Genomic DNA, 13449 nt, shown 5'->3' with positions numbered 1-13449 from the left:
ACACACACACACACACACACACACACACACACACACACGATGGCAGGCCTATTAGCATTTCTAAGGCTCTTCCATGTCACCATGCCATGTTGCTGCTAACAGCCATGACATGCTCTCTGCACATGCTTCAATGATGTGTGTGTGTGTGTGTGTGTGTGTGTGTGTGTGTTTACTTGCCTATTACAGGTGTGCAGATATTGGACTACTGTATTTGTGAATATGGGTTTGTTCAGGTACAATTTTGTGTGTGTGTGTGCGCTTTGCACTCATGAAAGGGTGGTAATTTCACGCGTGGTCAGACGGTTGAATTTCAGCTTTAGCCTGGAGTGTAGCAGGAACTCCTTAACTGTTCAATGACTTTAGCTTGAGGCAAGGTCCGCCTACACACGCACACACACACACTAAAACACACACTCCTATGAAATTACACACATCTACTTGTTCTGCCTGCTTCCACATCCACACACGCACACACACACAGACACTCTCTCACACCTACAAACACACACACCAAGGCGTTTGTTGCTGTAAGGTGTATGTAGTTGTTTTACGCCGGAAGGGAAGATCACTGCTTTGTCTGTTTGATAAAGCTGCAACGTCCATCTCCTTCAAAGAACGGCGTGCTGATCTGATGTGAGGCGAGTGTGTTGATGGATTTGACAATTACGCCGCCCAGGGCGCTGAGCAAGAAACAGGAGTGGTGCCATGTTCTAAAACGGGAAAAGGGAAGGAACATGAACAACTTGATTAAAGATGTTAAAAGAGGTGAGAAGCGCTCGATCACGGGGAGGCTACGGCTGCTGATATGAATTCACAACACGCCCTTCAAGATGAGGCCACGACAGCTGACAGCATCCAGGTCAACACTGGAAACATAATCTTCGCTATTCAAACATTCTCATATTTCCAGTGAGTCAGAAGACAAAGTGGCGGGCATTTATTTTCAAAATGCAATGAAATTAGTCAAAACCGCAACATCGATTTTTAAGCATGCCTCTTCTCGTAAACAGTTCTCTTGTAGTTATCAGGTTCGGCCTAGGTCTGTTTTCCTTTTGGATTCTCACATTCTCTGTAAATATTGGAGGTAACTTCTCAGTGTTCTCATGATAAGGCCAATAGGGAAGAAAATATTGGATTTACAGATTTTTAATGAAAAGGTTGGTTCACAGCCAACTAGGTCGCACAGAGGTATCCAGAGCTGCAGGACATTTTGGTTTTGGTGATTTATGTTTCAAACACCGGGGCTTTTCACTTCTCGTGCTCACAATACAAAATTGAACTGAAGTGTCACTAAAACCGTCTCCTCTTTCCGAGATGGTTTCTGTGTATGGGAGCAAACAAAGATGGCGGGCTGGCACTAACTTCGGAGGAACATTGAACTCTGCTGCTGACCATAAAATGGCAAAAACAACTGAAGATAATCTTTTCAGAGGTGGTCCAAAATTATATAAATGAATCTAAATGTCAGGTATTTTCTGCTGATGAGGACTATGAAGATTAAAAAAAAACAAAAAAAAACCTGCTGCTCCTCAAGTACGAGCTTCTCCCCCCAGAGAGAATGAACTGTTGTATTAGATCCAGTAAGTGTAAGTTACACCTCCACTTTCCTTCCCGGCCTTTTTGTCCCGGTCCCTCAGTTCAGCGCCTCTGCTGCTGCCACATCCGACCGGCCAGCTAATAACCTTCACTTACTGTCCCAGCTGTAAATCCTTCCCCTCAGCCGCCACCACTGCACTTGTCACTCATCTTGATGAGCTGTCTGATAAACTCTGTGGGATAATCCAGCACCACCAGCTTCACTACACGGAAGACCCAGCAAACCGAGGAGCATCCAGCGTGCGGCCGGCAGTTCGGCTCTTTGTTCCATTTATTCCACCTTTCGTCCTCCTGGAAGGACCCATCCAGGCCACAGACAGAGTGCAGCTACTTTGATCCACTTTGGCTTTATTGATTTCAGTTTTAATAGCCTTGGCGTGGATATGCGTCCATTAGCATTGTTAGCACATCTGCTTGTTTGGCTCAGAAGGCTAAGGCTAACTGATTTGCTGGCTATTTAGCGAGGATGCCTTATCACCTTCTGATTATTACAAGCTAATAAGGAAGTTTCATTTAGCTCAAAACTCAGGAGACATCCTCAACTGTTCTGCTGCACACAACTATCTGCTGGAGCTATTTGTCCAGTGTTACAATAATAATGCATAGAAACGCCTCACAGAGGTGTCGCCTAATAGACAGCTAATGTTTTAAACTAAGAGGCTGGTCTATCCAAATCAGCTGCCCTCAATCAGAGCATTAAGCCTTCATGTGATTTAAATCTGTGAGGTGCATAAAAAAAAAAAATAAAAAAAAAAAATCACTACTTCACTGGGAAATAGCTTTAACATTTATTTCTGCTGCAGATTTGAGGATTGTAATATCAGAGTCTACGGGGATCGACTTGAGCCTGTAGTGGTCAATTCAGGAACTTCAGTTTTTGGTTTTCTGCTGCACTGCCCACGAAACTTGTAAAAGCGCTTATGGTCAGATAAATACGGTACGGCATCATCTGGTGAAAAATCTTAGTGTTGTATTCATAATATCAGAGCACATCGTGCTCGCAGCCGAGGCCACACCGACTCACCATCTGAGATAAAGTTAAAAACTGTTTTGCCGGTTCAGTGTGGAGCTGGACGCTGTGGCTTCCTCTGTGTTTCCAAAGTGCATGTTTAAGTTAATTCAAGAGCCTAAGCTACTTCCTGTGCTTGACAAGCTGCTGTACATTTGCTAAGCTGGAGAGACTGTCAGCGAGTCTGTAGATGGGTCCTACGCTACTTAGCAAGAGGAAGAGAAGCTCTTCTGATCTTGCAGGATTATGCTGTGTGTGTGTGTCTGTGAGTGAGCGAGCGTGCATGTGTGTATTCGTGCAGGCCTTGGATGGCTTAAGACGGACTGTATATTAGAGTTGAATGTTAAGAGTCTCCGGAGTTTCACAACTTCCTCCCCTCTAAAACACACCCAGCTAATGAGAGAGAGAGAGAGAGAGAGACAGACAGATGTGGTGGTGAGAGGGCGAAAGAGAAGGAGATGGAAAACACAGACAGCCTGTCTCCCCGTCTCTGACGTATTGACATGCAGGCCATGTGTGTGTGTGTGTGTGTGTGTGTGTGTGTGTGAGTGAGTGCATTTGTGCAGTAGTAGGCTGCTGGGTTAGAGGATAATTGCCAAACCGTTGGGACCTGAGCTCTGCCCGGCCTGTCAAAGCAGGCGTGACAAAACCTCCAATCAACCCTGCAGCAACCAGAGAGAGAGAGAGGAAGAGGAAGAGAGAGGGAGAGAGAGAGGGGGAGAGAGCGGGAGAGAGAGGGAGAGAGAGGGGGAGAGAGAGAGAGAGGGGGAGAGAGCGGGAGAGAGAGAGAGAGGGAGAGAGAGAGGGGGGAGAGAGAGAGAGGGGGAGAGAATGAGAGGGGGGGGGGGGAGAGAGGGAGAAAGAGAGGAGGAGAGAGATGGAGGGGGGGGCTAGGGAGAAAGGGAGAGAGAGGGCGAGAGAGATGGAGGAGAGAGAGGAGGAGAGCAAGAACGACAGGGAATAGAGACCTGGCTCATTTTAACATTCCACTTTTTTTTCTTTTTTTTTAAACGGTATCATTCTCTGCATATATTTAACGACAAACAAGTCTGTATGTGGATATAGGAAGCTATCCAACCATCCAACCATCCAACCATCCATCCATCCATCCATTCATCCATTCATCAATCCATCCATCCATCCATCTATCAATCCATTCATTCATCCATCCATCTATCTATCTATCATCTATCAATCCATCCATTCATCCATCCGTCCATTCATCCATCCATCAGTCCATCCATCCATTCATCAATCCATCCATTCATCCATCTATCCAACCATCCATCCATCCATCCATCCATCCATCTATCAATCCATTCATCAGTCCATCCATTCATCTATCAATCCATCCATTCATCCATTCATCAATCCATCCGTCCATTCATCCATTCATCAATCCATTCATCCATCCGTCCATCTATCAATCCATCCATTCATCCATCTATCCAACCATCCATCCATCTATCAATCCATCCATCCATCCATCCATTCATCAATCCATCCGTCCATTCATCCATTCATCAATCCATTCATCCATCCGTCCATCTATCAATCCATCCATTCATCCATTCATCCATTCATCAATCCATCCATCCATCCATCTCTTGTGTACCAAAGACATGTATAACCGCTCAAAGTCAAGGCTGGACTGACAGGCACGGGTTGAAGGGCTGAGCTGTGATTGGACTACAGCCGTCTAAATGAGATACCGTACACTTCCAGACGTGGATACGTGCTGTGGTGCGCGCGCGCACACACACACACGCACACACACACACACGACATATGAATATTTGAGTACGCCTGCAAAAAAGTAATCTTGCTTTTTATCGAAATTATACAAAAACACAGGACATAAAGAATCCATACACGTGCATGCAAAGAGATGAATACACACATGCAAACACACATATGCAGACCTAGAGTGCGCACGAACACACTCACTCTGACACATACACACATTGCCTGTGGTACTGACTGAGTCCTGTGGTTATTACTGTAGTGCCGCTAGGCTGATGGTTTACGGCTAGCCACAGCTCTCTAACACACACACACACACACACACACACACACACACACAGCGGCACATCTGTGTGCACATGCACATGTACTGTAAACACACACACACACACAGTTTGTGAATGTCACCCACTCTCAGGAGATGCAGGAGGTTTGCCTGACGTTGGATTTCTTCCCAAAGTGCTCCAGGGGAAACCCAAGGAGAGCGAGAGAGGAGGAGGAGGAATAAGGAAGTTAAGGAGGACGGTGCTGTGGTCGGTTTGGTGGGAACAAATTATTCCCATTGTATACTTTCCAGCCAGTTATATTTACAAGGTGTTGAATTGTTCATCACTTTCCCAGCAGCCACGAAAAAGCTCCACTTTGTAACATAACACCAGCACTTATGATAAACTATAAACTAAAATCATAGTAGTTTTAGAGGTGCGCACTGTCAGCGCGGCTCATTAAACTTTAAACATGTGAAACCACAACTTAGCTGCGCACAACAGCTCTCAGGTCAGTTTATAATCTCTTTAACTACACGGAAACATCCTCCACATCAAACTTCGTCGTTTGCTCCTTTGTGAATGTAAAAATATTGATTAAAGCAGTTTTAAATGAAGATGAACTTTGAGGTGTTTGATCTCATCCTATTTATCTTTCACACCATGAAACGCATTCGGCAATCTTCTCCCATTCCCATTTTGGATTTTGTACCAGCGTTAAGGACGTTTTAGGAATATCAAGGTTATTAGGCTGCACTGTACAAGAGACTATTGGAAAGTTTAAATTTGCACCGTTTTAATGAGGCAGAAAGGTGCGTCATGGCTGATTTAGTAGCTGGGTGCGGTTCCCATTTTTCTACCGCCTGTTTCATTCATATGCAAACTCACCTCTTTAAATTTCTCCTCATACTGTACCTAAACCAAAAAAAAAAAAAAAAAACAACTATAAAACGAATGTGTCACAATGTCTGCAAATCGCATGAACACACCGGAGACAGCTTGTCGTCACCGCTGACATGTCAGACATTTTGAGATTATGCAAATTCCAATATCGGAAAAATTTCACTTTCTGCCCCAGTTCTTAAAAAAGCAGAGAAGAATTTGTGATTTGACTTGAATTGGTGATTTTTATTTTATTTTTTTGTCTGGTTTATCATCATGTGTAAGTGTGCGTACATCTCCCTGTGTGTGTGTGTGTGTGTGTGTGTGTGTGTGTGTGTACCGAGGTCACCTTCCCCCCTCCACCTGGGAGTGTGTGTTCACAGGGTGTCTGTGCTGAGGGGATCCGGGGTGAATACAGAGTGGAGCCACACTGGGAATAAGCTGTCAGATGAAACACTGAGGAACTACTGAGAGGCACAAAAAGAGAGAAAGGTTGTGCGTGTGTGTTGGGGTGTGTAACCATGTGTAGCATTATCCCATGTGTGCTTTCGTCAGTGTGGATGTGTGTATTCGTGTTTCCTGTCCACTATGTGTGTGTTTTGGGTTTTTGTCAGTGTGTGTTTTTGCTTGTTTGTGCATGGATCTACGTACATGCCTGTGTCTCTGTGTGTGTTATAGAGCGTGTGTGTGCGCGCGCATGCAGAGTCCAGGGGAGCTCTAGTTGAAAGGGAAAGCCCACACTCTCTACAGACCGACTTAGGATTCTCTCTGTCTTCCCCAGAGTTTACTGCAGCGGCCTGCACACTGGACTTTCTATCCACACACACACACACACACACACAGAGTCATGTAATATCTACCTCTTAAGCATCTCCCTCTCACACTCACTTTCAGCCTCTCCAGCTGAACCTCTCTTGAACCTTGTTGCTTTGAGCTTGTTCGAGCTCAGTTGGTTTCGAGAATGGAGGAGCTTTTATATGCAGCACACACACACACACACACACACACATAACTTCTAGAAGTCCTCAGCCAACGCATCCCAGCACATTAAAGCAGGAGGAGGATGAAGAGCAGATCTGCACACTCACAAGCTCCGTGATTAATACATCTTTGCTTTGAGTTTGAAACTCCTCAGATGCGGCCTGCAACCAGACTCGGACTCCACCTGTAGGAGTTAAAAACCAGGAGAACATCACGTCAGATCAGACTCAGCGGGAGCCAACAAGCGCTTCAGCCCAGAATACTTGAATAAACTGGACACACTTTGTGCCTTCAGTTCAAAAACAGCTGCAGAGCCTCAACTTTGCAGCTTCATGCTCCCAGCGAGGAACCGGATATACAAATCAATCCACAGAACACACAACATCAACACACCTAACACTATTAAATTAACCCCCCCCCAAATAAATAAAATAAAATAAAATAAAAATCTGACATCACCTACACTTGGTGCCGTCTTTCCTTTTGGACATCATAGCAGAATAATGTACGAAGAGGAAATTAAACTAGTGGATTTGTGACAACAGCCAAAAAAAATCTGAGGTCTGTCTGCTCCTCATGTTCAACAGCAGGTAAAAACTTTCAGGATACTGATACAGGAAGTCAGTTTAGTGGTACAGCAGCATTGTTTTTTTTTTCTGCCACCCTGAAAATTTTGTCATGAGCGAATTATTGGACTTGTTGATGACGCAAGTAGCAGACAAGTTAAAAATTTGACCACTTTGTTCATCTGGATGGCAAATTATCCAAATTACAAAGCCAAAAAAAAACAAAAAAAACGGATTTACCATAAATCTGATCAATTTCAGCAAATCACAGGAGAGAGTATGGCAGGAAAAATCCAATGTTGCCAATAACTATACATATTTTACACTGAACGAGGGAAATTGTTATTCTGGTGAATTAAATTCTTGAAAGAAAACTTGGAGCTGACAAACAGGGCTGACAGCAGTTCAGTTATTTCTCTTGTCATGTTATGGATGGTCAGGTCGACAGTTAACTGCGAGGATGAAAACTCTAATTTCTCCCGACATGCTGTCCACCACTGATCCAGACAAACCCGACAGCCGGCAGGAACTCAGAAGTGATGCTCAGACTTTGTGTGTGACAAGATATAATTCCTGCCCGAGTTTCTATTATGATTATTATTTCTAATAAACCAGCACTGTCAGAGGTTTTACTCTCCCAGAGTAGCAGACTACACAGTAATCTATAATCAATTATGATTTCCTTTCTTCATGTCGGACTCCAGTCATCTTGGCTGATTTTTTTTTTTTCCTTAAATTTCTCACGGCGTGTGAAAAGCCTCCTTTTCACACCGCCATCTCAGTGTTCTTGCACTAACTAAGCAAGTTAAGTAAGACACAGATTAAACTGAACTGTCAGGAAGTTGTTGGTTATTAGCAGCACACAGATGTGTGTGTGTGTGTGTGTGTGTGTGTGAGGGGAGTATGATAATGGCACAGCGATGAGAAAACGAGTGCATGTGTCCCTCAGGTAAAAACAGGGGAACATGGAATCAAATCTGAGCCAACATCCTGAGATTGTTCCTGTTGATAAATTGATATCATTAAATATAAATGCAGAGTGTTTCATTCCCGATGCCGCGGGCTCAGAGCGCCGAACAGGAATGCTTTGAATCCAAGGCTGGAAATTTCCCCCAAATCATCAAATCTGACAACAAAGGAAAACTCAGATAGACTGCCTTAATGAGTTAAACACACACACACACACACACACACACACACACTTGGTCTAATGAGTCTTTTAACCATATTCCTTATCCATCTGTCTGCTCCAGACACACTCATCTTGAATGATGAATCCACATCAAACAGGCGCTCATTTAAATATTCATATGAGGCCTTAGAAGACGGTTGGTCAGTCTCTCCTTCTCTCTCCAGGTACAGGCTATTAATAATTCCCCCTGTCTCTCCAGCACACAGAGTTGGAGGGTTTTTTCCCTTCAGACAAAGTTTTCTAGAAGTTTCTATAAATTAATAAGAGTGTGTTCTCTGTGAAGCCGGCAGCTTTGAACCCCTGCGTATTGATCTTGCAGGTGAGTCGGCCGTGCCGGATCACGACTTCAAACAGAATCCAATGTTCCTGTGGAGAGGCCGGCCCAGCCCAGAACAATACCCACATTACCCCCCCCCCCCCCCCCCTCCTCTGTATGACTGGTCCAATCTGAGAGGGGTGGAGGTGCTGGACGAGGAAGTACCTACAAGTGGAGGTGGAGGAGGATGAGACGACTGAGGCGGGGGTTTGATTTGATCATGATGGTTTTGAGAGGAGTGCAGCCGCAGTGACACCGGTGGTGGATATTGGATGGGATTGAGATGTTGAATTAATCACAGAGAAGTGCCAGCTCGGACAGACGGATCCTGAGGCTGGATGTCCTGCTTCATTACCAATCAACTGCAGTTCACCTCTGCTGTTCGGGATACGGCGCAGTTATTTCACTGTAAAGATGATACGTCCTGCTGTCGTCAGTGGAAAGAGCTCAGTAATTCCACATTACTCACATCACACCTCTGTTTCTGTGGAAATGTTCTGTTTGTGACAAGTTTGGGACTTCAGGAATTCAGTTCAATTCAGAGATATGAAATATGTGTCGTCACCTGAAAGTTAAAAAGTCCTTGGTCTGATATTTATGATCATCCACCCCAGCTGGTGCAGTCTGGTCTTCAAAAAGTTTATTAAAAATCAAATGAAGGGTTTTTTTTTTTTAGGAGGTGTGATGAAAGTGAACCACAGAGGACAAATTTGATCACACGTGCTTCAACAGCTTCGCTCTTACAGGAAACTAAGAACGTCGTTAAAAATGTACCAGCACAACAGTAAGAATACCTGCAAAAAAAAAATCCATCCAAACCAGAAAAATATGTGAAATAAAAATTAATTCAAAATAGGAAATTAGGTGATAAGAATCAGATTTAGTTGATGGAGATTTGTGACTTTTGTGATATTTTTATAATGCAGCTTTTTTAGAACAAGCAGTATGTTATAAATCAAAGTTAGGCTTCACTGACTCGCTGTTTTTAATGCATTCATTTATAGACTACTGGTAAAGTAAATGTGACTCAAATTCAAATGTTTCTTATTGCATTATCTATATGATCTATCATATTTGTCTGTGGTTAAACAGGGTTTGTTGTTAAATGTGTATCTGATGCAGTTGCTTCACAAATGCCACAGTGTGCACGGACAGTAATACTCAAAAAGAGAAAAACTTTCATAAAAGTCGCTTGTTCCTGATTCTTATCTCTGATGAAGCGTGGAGCTGATTCTGGGAAATTTGTTTACTTCTCATCTCATGTTTAGAAAATTCAAGATCTAAAAGTAAAGAGCAAGAGAAAGTGTAAAATGTATGAAGTTAGATATATTTACTTATGGGCACTGTGCCATGATGTGAAGTGTGTCACTACTCAGTGTGTGTGTGTGTGTGTGTGTGTGAGACTCAGACTGAGGCCATGTAAGTGCTGATTAGCGATTAGCAGGTCTTGAGGCTGACGGCAGAGCTGATCAGTATTTCCTCTGTGTTGGAGCTTTAGGGAACAAATCCCAACATTAACCCGGCTCTCATCTGCCTGGCAGAAAGCTAGCAGCAGCCTGCCAGCCATAGGCCGTACATCCAGCTACAACCGCAAGCAAAGGCATGTGAATCCTCCTCTGACGGCGCCTCATTGTTGTCTCATTTCGAATCAAAACCACATTTGATCACTACAGAGCGTCTAATGTTGCTCTCCACATCAAGGTTGATGCGCCGTGACACGCGATATTTAATAACAAGTCTAAAGTTTGTCACAAACTGCCTGACAAAAATGACATTTAAGTAGTACCCCTTGAGGGAGAAGTAAGTGAATTCCTATAGTTCTATAAAAAGCCTAAATCCCCTTGAAGAGCGTAACTGGAGCAAAATGTTCCTTTTAAGAGATGATGCGTCTCCCACAAGAAAACTGGAGGAATACTGACACATAATTGTTCTGACTTGGGCTTTAATTCACACACAGAGAGCGCGGCAGGCTGCTGAGCGTCAGCGGGTGTCGAGCTGAGACCTGAGATCGCCCTTGAGTGCTGAAATGAGGCCAGCGACCCCGCCGCCATCACAGCCCACCCCCGCCCCGCCCCAATGCAGTCAGCTCATCGGAGATCATTTGCAATGCTAATAATTTCACAGAAGAACAGAAGACAGAAATCCCATCATCCTCCCACCTGGAGGACAAAGTTAGAGAGCGTCGGCCGATGGCTTCACCTTCTGACCTCAGTCTGTGTTCTTGGCATAATTAAGTTAATGAGATTCTCCAAAACCATGAATGTACTCAAATCATATGGCCAAACTGAGCTCTTTTTCTGAATCAACAGCTGTGGAAATATAAAGCAGGTTCAAAATTTCATCCGCTTTCAATTCACATTTCATTCAAATCTGCAGTGAGACGTTTTCTTGCTTCCCTTGTATTCTTATTTTTCATTTTTCTTGTGTTGCTGTTGATCTCTAAGCAAGTCATTCGTTGCTGCTATTCAAAATGTGTCGTGTGTCCATTTCAGCTGAATTCCATTCATCTGGATTTTTCATAATTTATCAGCAACCATTGTTTTGTGCCCTCTGTATCAATGATGATCAATATGTCACATGACTGATCAATGGAAGGTACGTAAGGAAGCTGCAAAGCGCCTCAGGCACCAACCTGATGAAGGCTGAAGAAGTTTAGTGAAGTGAGTGAAACTCGGAGTGTGATCGGTACAACTTTCTACCTTCAGCAAATCCTCCCATCAGCCGAGGGAAACAAACGCAGACCAAGGCTTTTGACTTTAAACATAAATCCCTGAAGTCGAACAATTTAATAACTGAATTTTATTTTTTATGACAGGATAATCTGTTTAAGTGTGTGACACGCTGTGTGGTTTAGTGTTTCATTAGGAGGCCGATTTTGAGGAGTGTTGTTAAGCTTATATAAAATCAAACACTTCATTTTTTGTATTTTTACTGTGATGTTTTTACTGTGTTTGCGGGTTTTTTTTTTTTTTTTGTTTTTTTTTATCGACACCTCCTGACTACAAACTGCACATTTGGGTTAATTAAAAATACATCTTAGTCTAATTCAAAACTCCCTTATGTGAAATGTGAGAATTTACTGTAACAGATTTTTTTTTTGTTTGTTTGTTTGTTTCAGTTTTCAGCTAATTTATTTTCTGCTCACTCCCTTCTGTTTCTAAATGCTCTTTAAAAACCTTTTTCTTTTTTTTTTTTTTTGATAATAATTTGTGTTTGACGTCCTGGTGTGACAGCTGAGGAGCCGGAGTCTTATTGGTGTCGACACATGTCAATCATTGTGCGAGGCCCCGCCCACTCTGGTTGGACTGGGCAGAGCCATTGGAGCTGCTGTCAGCTGCTCATCAGCCAGTCTGTTTCATGTCTGCCTTTTTTCTGTTTGTGCGAGTGTGTGAACAAGAAAAGAGTGTATTCCAGGATGGTACACACACACACACACACAGACACACACACACACAGCAATGGGGCTCCTTCGTCTTACTGCTGCTGTGCATGCGTAATTTTTTTTTCTCTTTTCTGTGTCTGTGTGTTCACAAGTGTGTATGCTCCAGACACACAAACACACACGGCAACCCATCCACCACCAAACCCTGTGTTGTCTGCCAGAAGGGCAACATCAAAGGAACTGTAGCTGTGAGCAGGAAAATCCTGGAGACAGCGAAAACCTGAGGAGGGACGAGTGGGCAGAAGAGGCTGGACAGCCTGGGGGCCGCAGGGAGCCTGGAGAACATGGGGAGCCCGGAGAACGAGGTAGGCCTGGAGAGCAAGGCCAGCCTGGAGAACATGGGGAGCCCGGAGAACGAGGTAGGCCTGGAGAGCAAGGCCAGCCTGGAGAACATGGGGAGCCTGGAGAGCAAGGCCAGCCTGGAGAACATGGGGAGCCCGGAGAACGAGGTAGGCCTGGAGAGCAAGGCCAGCCTGGAGAATGAGATAGGCCCGGAGAACATGGGGAGCCTGGAGAACAAGACCAGCCTGGAGAACATGTGGAGCCCAGAGAACGAGTAACCTGGAGAGCAAGGCCAGCCTGGAGAACATGGGGAGCCCAGAGAACGAGTAACCTGGAGAGCAAGGCCAGCCTGGAAAACATGGGGAGCCCAGAGAACGAGTAACCTGGAGAGCAAGGCCAGCCTGGAGAACATGTGGGGCCCGGAGAACGAGGTAGGCCTGGAGAACATGGGGAGCCCGGAGAACAAGACCAGCCTGGAGAACATGGGGGGCCTGGAGAACATGGGGAGCCCGGAGAACGAGGTAGGCCTGGAGAGCAAGGCCAGCCTGGAGAACATGGGGAGCCTGGAGAACGAGGTAGGCCTGGAGAACAAGGCCAGCCTGGAGAATGAGATAGGCCCGGAGAACATGGGGAGCCCGGAGAACAAGACCAGCCTGGAGAACATGGGGAGCCTGGAGAACATGGGGAGCCCGGAGAACAAGACCAGCCTGGAGAACATGGGGAGCCCGGAGAACAAGACCAGCCTGGAGAACATGGCAAGCATGGAGACGGAGCGGTGTGATACAAACCCACGAAAAAGAGGCCAAAGGTGAGGGACCATGAAAGCAGGATGAAGGTGGTCCCAGGGATGGAGGTCAGCCTGGAGAGCATGATGCAGGTGAAAAACAAGAGTTTAAAAAAAAAAAAAAAAGACAAGACAGACATGAGAAATAAAGTTGGCGTGAAGACACTCAGTGTGTGTTTTGGTGAAGAGAGACCGACATTCCTTAAATGCAGCTGTGACAACTTTGTTACGCGTCCTTGATGTTTTAACAATAACCAGACAGGGAAGACAGAGGGAAGCGCCACTTTCGATGCATTTCCTCCACGTCCACTTTTTATTGGCTGCAGGCGGAGGAAGGATGAGGGGCCTGCAGGAGGTGGTGGGAGGCGGCAGGAGAGCAGGAGGAGATGG

This window comes from Echeneis naucrates, chromosome 24, assembly GCF_900963305.1.
Source record: "Echeneis naucrates chromosome 24, fEcheNa1.1, whole genome shotgun sequence".
Taxonomy (NCBI): domain Eukaryota; kingdom Metazoa; phylum Chordata; class Actinopteri; order Carangiformes; family Echeneidae; genus Echeneis; species Echeneis naucrates.
Note: the sequence above shows the minus strand (reverse complement) of the source record.